This window comes from Anguilla anguilla, chromosome 6 (genome assembly GCF_013347855.1).
Source record: "Anguilla anguilla isolate fAngAng1 chromosome 6, fAngAng1.pri, whole genome shotgun sequence".
In the NCBI taxonomy this organism is placed as follows: Eukaryota; Metazoa; Chordata; class Actinopteri; order Anguilliformes; family Anguillidae; genus Anguilla; species Anguilla anguilla.
The window spans coordinates 19,730,512-19,739,655 of record NC_049206.1 but is presented as its reverse complement, the minus strand read 5'-3'; the positions used below and the strand labels follow the sequence as shown (position 1 = coordinate 19,739,655).

General features: G+C 37.9%; 1 long non-coding RNA gene across 1 annotated transcript in view; it reads right to left on the bottom strand.

The window, feature by feature from the left end:
• Positions 1-6,942: 6,942 nt before the first annotated feature.
• LOC118230340 overlaps positions 6,943-9,144 on the bottom strand; it is a 35,725-nt gene continuing 33,523 nt past the window's right edge. The window contains exon 2 of the long non-coding RNA XR_004765830.1: positions 6,943-8,077. This is a non-coding gene — a long non-coding RNA (uncharacterized LOC118230340). The remainder of the gene's footprint in view (positions 8,078-9,144) is intronic.

The window sequence follows — 9,144 nt, the reverse complement described above, 5'->3', positions numbered from 1 at the left end:
CGCAGTAAAATGTCCAGTGTTAATTAAACTCTAACGGTTTTAATTCAACTCTTAACAGATAAAATGTGTTCCCACTTTGACTGACTGTCATGTGATATGACTAGCCCTTTACCTGAACCGTTCTAATTCCTCTGAATTGTAGGTCTGTAGGCTGTCCAAATACAGTATTGTTTATGTAAATAGCTTCATACGCATAATTATATTGACTACATGAAACTCAAATCAAGCAGTTAAACTGTTCTCGGTCTCATGGAGCCACTGAACTTGAGTCCACCGAAGGTAAGTCTAAAATGTAAAGTCGCACAATTTAAGACCTAGCCTATAATTTTCTTGCAAATGATTTTCCGTTTAAAGATTAGAGACAACCACATTTTCCGTGCGGGTGCGTCTCTCTGTGCGCGCTCTCAGAAGGAAGCAGTTGAATAACTTAACCCCTGTCAGCGGGTGGGTGTATTCTGTAGGCTAGGTGTACACATTCAGAACGGAGAAATGTTTAGCACTGTGTATGATATCTCCTATAAGACTCGGCTGGTGAAATTTCGGTAACTTGAATTGAAACATGAAGAGTGCTTGCGTAAAATGCATGATATTGCCTTATATTTCATACTGAAATATATACGGTTGCCAAACTGCTGTCGTAAGAAACTCTTTATCTGTACCCTACCAACAATGTACATTCTTTCAGTTTCATGGGGGCAGTTCATTCAAGTATTGATTACCAAAGTGCGAAATTAATCGAAATTCATCGAAGGATGCGGTCCTAACGTCACTATTTGGTGGGATACTTTCAGCACGTGATAGTCCTCAGTAGTACAGCACTGCACTTTCAAACCACTTACACTTTTAAACTCTTCTATCCATAAGAATTTTATGTTAAATAAATTGTGTGAGAGAGAGAGAGCGAGAGAGAGAGAGAGCGCTACCTTCGTATTAGTATTCTTTATGATTCAGATGTCTGTTAGAATTATTTCTGATTATTTGAAATCGTATGCATTGTGTTAGCTATGTTAACACTGACCGGTTCATCAAACAGCAAAGGAGACTGTAGCCTACCTACCTGAACTTACCTTGGGTCATTCAAAGATACACACCATTCCATCATACAGTACCTGATACCATTTGCAAAGAAACCCCACAATTTGACAAAATCAACAAGTAGCTTTATTCTCAAGGCCTCATTGTTGGTAAATCAGATAATATAATGACAATCGCCCGAAGCTAAACGAGATTATATGTATTAAATGCGTAAATTGGCCTTCATAGGCTATACATAGGCCACATGTATGTATGGACGTATGGATGTATGTGTTGAATTATTTATTCATATAGGGATTATTAATGTTAATTGTACCATTTCCGTATCATAACTGCTAACATAAATCAAACCAACGGAGGCCTGCATATTTTATGTTCCTAACACTGTCTTAAGTTGCTATCCGTCACAATAAATCATGTACATGCTTCCCGGGAGCTTTCTGCACTCGGTGCCCTGTGAGTGAGAGCTCCTGCCCCTATTTTTAACGTCTGTTTAGTTACAGCTTTTTCAGCTATTTTCATTTCATTTGCTGCCTATTCCTCTTGCCTTTGGTTCACATCTCGACCCGGTTCACTTTTTCAGTTTGTTTGTCTGGTTTTCTTTAAAGAAAGAAAGAAAGAAAGAAAGAAATTCTTACTGTACACGTGAAAAAACAAAAACAAAAAAAAAAACAATTGTGCCATAATTCAGAAGAATTTCCATTTAGTTAGAACTCCAGGCTACATATAACGATTAGCCTTTGGTTGATTTTTTCTGTTGGTTTACATATATTTTAATCTGCACATAAATCAGTCGGATTTTTGCGTACATTATCTATGATTCATGATCCAGTATTTAAAATACATTTATTATAATCGGTAGCCTACTGTATTTCCATTAACCTCAACCTGTAATCCATGCTGATTCAGCTCTTCCATATGCTACTGTAGGGAAATAATAATAATAATAATAATAATAATAATAATAATAATAATAATTCCAGTCATACATAGCATAATTGAGTTTATAATATTATTTCTAACGGGTGTCTACATTAGCAATGCTTTAAAGTTAAGAATTTTTGGAGGAAAAATATAAATGTATGTTATGTTGTCATCTTCTATGTTTTGTCGCATTTGCAGGCTTTTGACAAACCAGCAAAATAGTTTTGTACAGAATGAAGGTGTGTACGTGATTTGAGCAGTGATGAAAGTGACAACATTTGCGAAGACGAGTTCCAGCACCCAGGGGGTCCCATCAACCATAAATGCCCCATCAACCACATAATCTGATCTAAGATCGACCTGCACAGCGTTAATTGCCTATTCTTAAAAAATCAACCTAGTCCAATGCTTTTTTTTTTTTTAAAGAAAAGCAACCACTGTCACTGATATTGGCTAAACCCACATCAGCAGTAGGCTATACTTACCTCAATTTACAATTTTTACAACCTTTTTTTTTTTTACAAGGTGAAAATATTATTGGTAATCGCTTTTTCGGCGTATCCAGCCAAGAAAAACATATGCATTTTTTTTACTCCAGGGGAAGACCTATAAATAAGTTTTACTTCAGGGCAACAGCTAATCAGCTTAATCTGTGAGGTGCTCAAAAATAGTAAAAAAAAAAAAAAAATAGAATAAAATTAAGTATTACTATAAAACATACAGGCATATTTTGCATATACGGGTAATTTGTTTTTGTCCTATGAAATGTGTGTCTGGGGGGAAGCTGCTGAACTACTGTTCTTTCGCTATTTAATCAAAGAAACAAACTTTATCTTGATTTATAATGATAAGCTAACAGAATTAATTAATTTAAATCCCCGAAAATCTGCATTTTTGCACAGTAAAGAATGGTCAAAGCGTGCGGGTTTTATTGCGTATTACTAGTCTTCTGGAGACTAGTTTGATTTGACACACTATAGTTTTTCGACTTCACATCCTATATTTTTCATACAGCATACTCCCGGGTAAAAAACAACGAAATATAATCCCTCAGAACAAATACAATTGGAACCTGAATGATGTACAACTAACCCAGACGAGTTCACGTGAACAAAGCGTTACATTATTTTCCCATAAACCCATCATGGTTATAGGGCATGCATGGAGGTATTAGTATACGCAAATGCTATTAATTAAGGTGGTATATTAATTCGTTGAAATGGCCAACATAAATCAGAAACCATGAATAAATAAGAAAACTCACTCATTTAAAGATGCAACACGTCCAACTGCAGTCTAATATAGATAAAGTGTCGTGTTATATTCTAATTATGAAAACCACAACAATACAAGATACATGTGGTCTCGCCGATTTATATGGGGTATTTTCCTTAAATTAACCTAAGAAACGCATTAATTTCGTTAAAATGTGTTATTAAACATTTGTTGAAATTGTTTTATACATTAATTTAAAAAAATAGAAATTTCTGAAGCTGACATTTCTGCGGTCCGCATGTGAAGTTGGAGAGAGTCATTTTTTGGTTAACCCACATGATAATTGGTGTGTGCAAATTGAAACTAAAATGTAGTTCAATTTAGGTTTAATATAGGTCAATTCATTTGTTATATGGACATATCATTTTGTGTTATACCATTATTCCTAGCATTGAAGCTATATCTTTTTTTATCAATGCAATGTCATTCTTTTCATATCAGTCTGTGGGAATTTCAGATAATTCATTCTAAGAATTTAAAATTGATACAGGTATACAGATTGAGTAACCAGATGAAGATGAAATGAATTGATTGAGTGAAGTATGAATGGAAGTTAATGAATGACTTTTTAACTTATGGATTGATAGGAAATGTCTGTGATATTTAAAAGGTTCAGAACCGAACCTAACATAAACGACAGGAAGGTAATGATGCATACCAGCATATTAGTTTTTTCAATAACATCTTCAACTCACTTAAACTAATGTACTTATTTCATTCACATTTATCTACACTTGTCTCCAGGACCCAATGCATTCTTCTTATGTTTTAGTAATGAATTAATTGTAGGGAACTCTTATGTGTCTATCTGTTTTTTTTTTAAGTAATCAGAAAGTAACACTGGCTTCTATTCATCACTCAATATTAACAGTAAAGGTGTCCAATCTTATCCGAAAAGGGCCCGGGTCGGTACAGGTTTTTGTTCTAGCCCAGCACTAAGACACCTGATTCTACTTATCAAGGTCTTGACTGAATCAGGTGCCATAGTGTGGGGCTTAAACAAAAACCTGGACCAAATTGGCCCTTTTCTGGTAAGATTGATCACCCCTGGTCAAGAGGGAAGCCCGCCCCCTACTAGCCTTCCAGCACCAATTTAATATTTTAATCCAAGCCAAACCCTGCTTAGATGTGTACGTTCAAGTTGAAAATGCTATCACATGCCATGGATTTGAAGCAGGTTTTTCAATATATTTTTCAATGTGTACATTTCTCGCTTTTCAAGTGTTGGTCTCACACAGTATTTATATAGGCCTACAAGACATCTGCACAGTCACAAAGAACCGTTTGTAAGAATGGCCTGGAGCTGGCAAATAGGTGCACATATTGTCACATAGATTCTGGCTTTAAATGGACAACATTGACGTGGATTTCATTGTATGCACAATTACGATGAAATATGTGCATATAAAGGCTTTATAAATTAGACCAATGGTGTAAGCCAGTTGAGTGTAAGGTTTAGTTTTCAAATTCTAGAAGGATCTCAGACCATTTCATGTGAATTCACAACACAACATTGCACATGATGTTATTGATAAATAAAGGAAATGGGGGCAGAGTGCATTGGCTGCACTGAATGAATGCCTAAGAAAGCACAATTTTCTCCATAGCCTGACCAATCCCTCTTTCTCTGAAAATGGAGGCTTCTCATCCTTTGCAATGCTAGTTCTAAACACGGCCTTGTATTTGGGTCTTTGCACATGTGCTTTGCACATTCTGGTTCAAGCTGCAAAGTTTTATAAATATACTTTCACACAATATTCAGTTCAAACATTTATTTGGACAAATAGGCGAGTTCGCACAGAGAAAAAAACAGTTTCTGCATGAAGGTACTCTGAACACTAGAGAGCCTTCTCTTTTATAAACTTACACTTCATAGGCGTTTCTCACATAAAGTATAATCTTCTTCCCCTCCCTTACATCCTTCAGTTGAGCACAACACATCTTTTAAGGGAGGGGTGAGAGGTACATTTGTAATTTCTTGTTTACTGTTTCTTATTGCTGTGGCTAAGCATAATTTTTCAGATTCTCAACATGAACACATTGCCATACATCTATGTATGGTTAGGCCTGACTAAAATTGATAGATTTTTGGACTTTTTGCATCTCATTTTCTCAGTGGCATCTGTTCACTTAATGTGATGTAATTTTGCTAATTTTGCTTTGGCAAATTGTTCCTCCAACCTGCAAAATCATTTTTGCAGAGATTTTTGTGAACTTTAAAAAATGAATGCCTTTAATTTTGGTTGATGGCAACATCAGCGGAGCTGTGTAAATTGTACTTTAATGAGATTTTGCTACAGGGGATTATCTGCTACTGACAGCAGTGGTGAAAAAAAAGTATATATATTGGAAACATTTGTGAGCTATGATTCTGCACTGACGATTAAAGCCAGTCATGTGATTCAGAGACCATGGGGGTTGTGGGGTGAAAATGGACAGGCAGCAAATGAGGCTCGGGTATGTTCAGTGTGACTACCTATTACTTGAAAGAAAATGCATTTTTCGCAGTGGGACAAAACTTAGACTGTCTGACAAATGGACATGTTTGCTATATCTGAAGTTACGGTGCATAACTGGAAAAAAAAACAGCAGTTGGTCAATCAGAAGTGTAATCATATGTGAATGGTAGGTAAATGGTAGGTAGAAAAAGCTGTATGCTTGGGGCTTCAAGTCCCCTTTTTAAAACAGAAGACAATTTATACAGAATTTTGTCTGCAGGTATGCATGTAGGTCTGTGTAGGTGTGGTCTGCAGGTTTGTGTGTAGGTCTGTGTAGGTGTGGTCTGCAGGTATGCATGTAGGTCTGTGTAGGTGTGGTCTGCAGTTGTGTGTGTAGGTTTGTGTAGGTGTGGTCTGCAGGTATGTGTGTAGGTCTGTGCAGGTGTGGTCTGCTGGTGTGTGTGTAGGTCTGTGTAGGTGTGGTCTGCAGGTATGTGTTTAGGTCTGTGTGGGTGTGGTTTGCAGGTATGTGTGTAGGTCTGTGTAGATGTGGTCTGCAGGTATGTGTGTAGGTCTATGTAGGTGTGGTCTGCAGGTATGTGTGTAGGTCTGTGTAGGTGTGGTCTGCAGGTATGTGTGTATGTCTGTGTAGGTGTGGTCTGCAGGTATGTGTGTAGGTCTGTGTAGGTGTGGTCTGCAGGTATGCGTGTAGGTCTATGTAGGTGTGGTCTGCAGGTATGTGTGTAGGTCTGTGTAGGTGTGGTCTGCAGGTATGTGTCTAGGTCTGTGTAGGTGTGGTCTGCAGGTATGAGTGTAGGTCTGTGTAGGTGTGGTCTGCAGGTATGTGTGTATGTCTGTGTAGGTGTGGTCTGCAGGTATGTGTGTAGGTCTGTGTAGGTGTGGTCTGCAGGTATGAGTGTAGGTCTGTGTAGGTGTGGTCTGCAGGTATGTGTGTATGTCTGTATAGGTGTGGTCTGCAGGTATGTGTGTAGGTCTGTGTAGGTGTGGTCTGCAGGTATGAGTGTAGGTCTGTGTAGGTGTGGTCTGCAGGTATGTGTGTTGGACTGCCTTTAAAATAAGCCTGAGTTGGTCTGGGCTACCAGAGACACAGAATGTTCACTTACAGTAGTAGGCATGGTGCATTGAGATCCTGCAAATATAATGTAAAATAAGAATTAGTTATTAGAGCATTGTTATTGCTCCCATTAATGTGATCAGTACAAGCAATGTTATATTAAGGGTAAATCCAGAAACCATATTTTTTTAAAAGTGAAATGACAGCACTTTTTATTTGAGAAAGCAAAGCATCTACAATATATCATGTGTTGTTTTCTTTAACAGACATAGTCTGGAGGTCATTTAGATGATTTCTGAACTTGCCAAACTGTGTGGTTGAAGACAAATAAACTGGACTGTGTATATAAATACTAAAGTTTTCATTTTATTACAAGGATTCAATGTTGATTGAATCCAGGTCAGTGTCTTTAAATATTGTCATTATCACACAAACATTTATTTGTATGCGTTTTCTTTCTGGCTCCATTCTGCCGAAAGTTAGAGTTATTGTTTTCACTATGCGAACATGATGTGTGGGCAATACCCTAGTCTTATCTACCTTTAAGAAATCCCTACCATTCATCTTCCCATTTTCAGCAAAATGTTAAGAGCTTGTGTGTTTCCATGTGTCTTCCATGTTGTAGCCTTAAAGCAAATGACACCACTTTGAGTTGTTTGATGCTGTCTCTTATGAAAAACACTCCATCTCTTCAACCTGCATCATCTTTGAGAAACATTCTTTCCTCAAAAGAAAAAAAAAGGTCTCATTTACAAAACTTGGACTTTGTCCTGTTCTTGTTGAGCTGAGACATGTGTGAAACACTTCAGCGCTCTAGTCTTTGGGTTGCTCTGCTGTGTTTTGTGGTGTGTTCGCACAAGCACATGCGAAAACCATCTTCTTTCAATATGGCCTTGTGCTTTTCCATAAGCCATAACTGGAGTGGCTGTGGTTCCAGTGTGGGCGGTGATTTAAAATGAATGAATTGAATCCTGACAAGGAGGACCATATTGCAGGGCACAACCATTGACGTGTGGTTGTCATCCAGCCCTAAAGCTTTTTTATTTATTTTGATTTTTTGGCCCAAAGTGACACGCTGAATGAGACTTTGTGATCTGTGCCATGACTGGTTCCAGAAATAAATCACGCGCCCGTCAGGGGAGCTGGGTATTCAATGGGGTGAGTGGACACCTCTTGTCTTGCGGTGCCGAAACTCCCCGTCGAGATGGCGGCCTGTGTCATGGTGATGCACATCATGCCAGACTCCCACAGGGCTGCGAGCCAAAAGCCACCCGTACCTCACGTGGGCGTGGCAAAGCGCTATACGCTAATCCACCGACACTCTACAAATCTGAAATGAGAGAGCGACAGAGAACATGCTGTACCTAAAACAGGAACAGTAAAGCAGTACATGCTCATCAACAACTATTTTAACACAGAGACAGAGATAAAGAGAAAGAGATAGAGAGAGAGAGAGAGAGAAAGAAAGAAAAAAGAAAGAAAGAGAGGCTGTCTCACCATTCCCTCCACTGCACTTTCTCAAACTGCATCCCTGGGTATTTGCCTGTATCACCCATTAATTGGTTTACCTGGGCCAGTTGCATCTGCAAGCAACCTGCCCACAGCCCAGTAAAGTGCCCTATCATTGATGGTCATAGGACTTACGTGACAAGTGTCAGTAATGTGACAAGTTCCCAAGCAACAGCGTGTAGTCAAAAGGCCGTTTTCCTAGTCAGATGCTCCTCTGCAGTGAAAATAGTTTGACCAAGAGTCTCCAGTGCTCCATCGTGTGCAGTGGTGCTGACCAGAAAATTATTTTTTATTGTGGTTTTAATATGATTGAATGGGCAATTCTGGTTTGTGAAAACTATCAAGTGGTGCATTATTAGGAAACTGAAGCTATTGTAATTATCTGATGAGTGAGCACAACACTAGGCTCATTTTAAAAAAGAATTTTACATTATGACATAGATTTCAGTTTTTTATCATTTCACATTCCATTAGACAAGACCAAAAAAGGGGAAAAATGCTAATTTCTCAAAGTTGACAGTTGGAGACATACAGTTGGTTGGTAAAAACAGAACAATGTGACCCCAGGCTTGTGGACAGACAACCTATACTCATTTTTCTGGATTCAAAAGATATTAAAAATGTTGCAGCAATGTCCTTATTGAAAACGTTTTTGGAGTGAGATTATGTGGTATCCCCCCAGAATAATGTTAGTCATAAAACAAGTTTTTTTCCCCCACATTTATCGGATTTAATATTTCGGTAGACCAGATTTCTTTTTACAGATCTCAATGTAGCAAACCTGAAACAAATCTACTTAACAATTTGCCTGTTGTATGACTAAAATTACTTTTTTTTCTACTAACAGAGATAAATTAATTGTAGTAATTCTAATACATCACTCTGTTA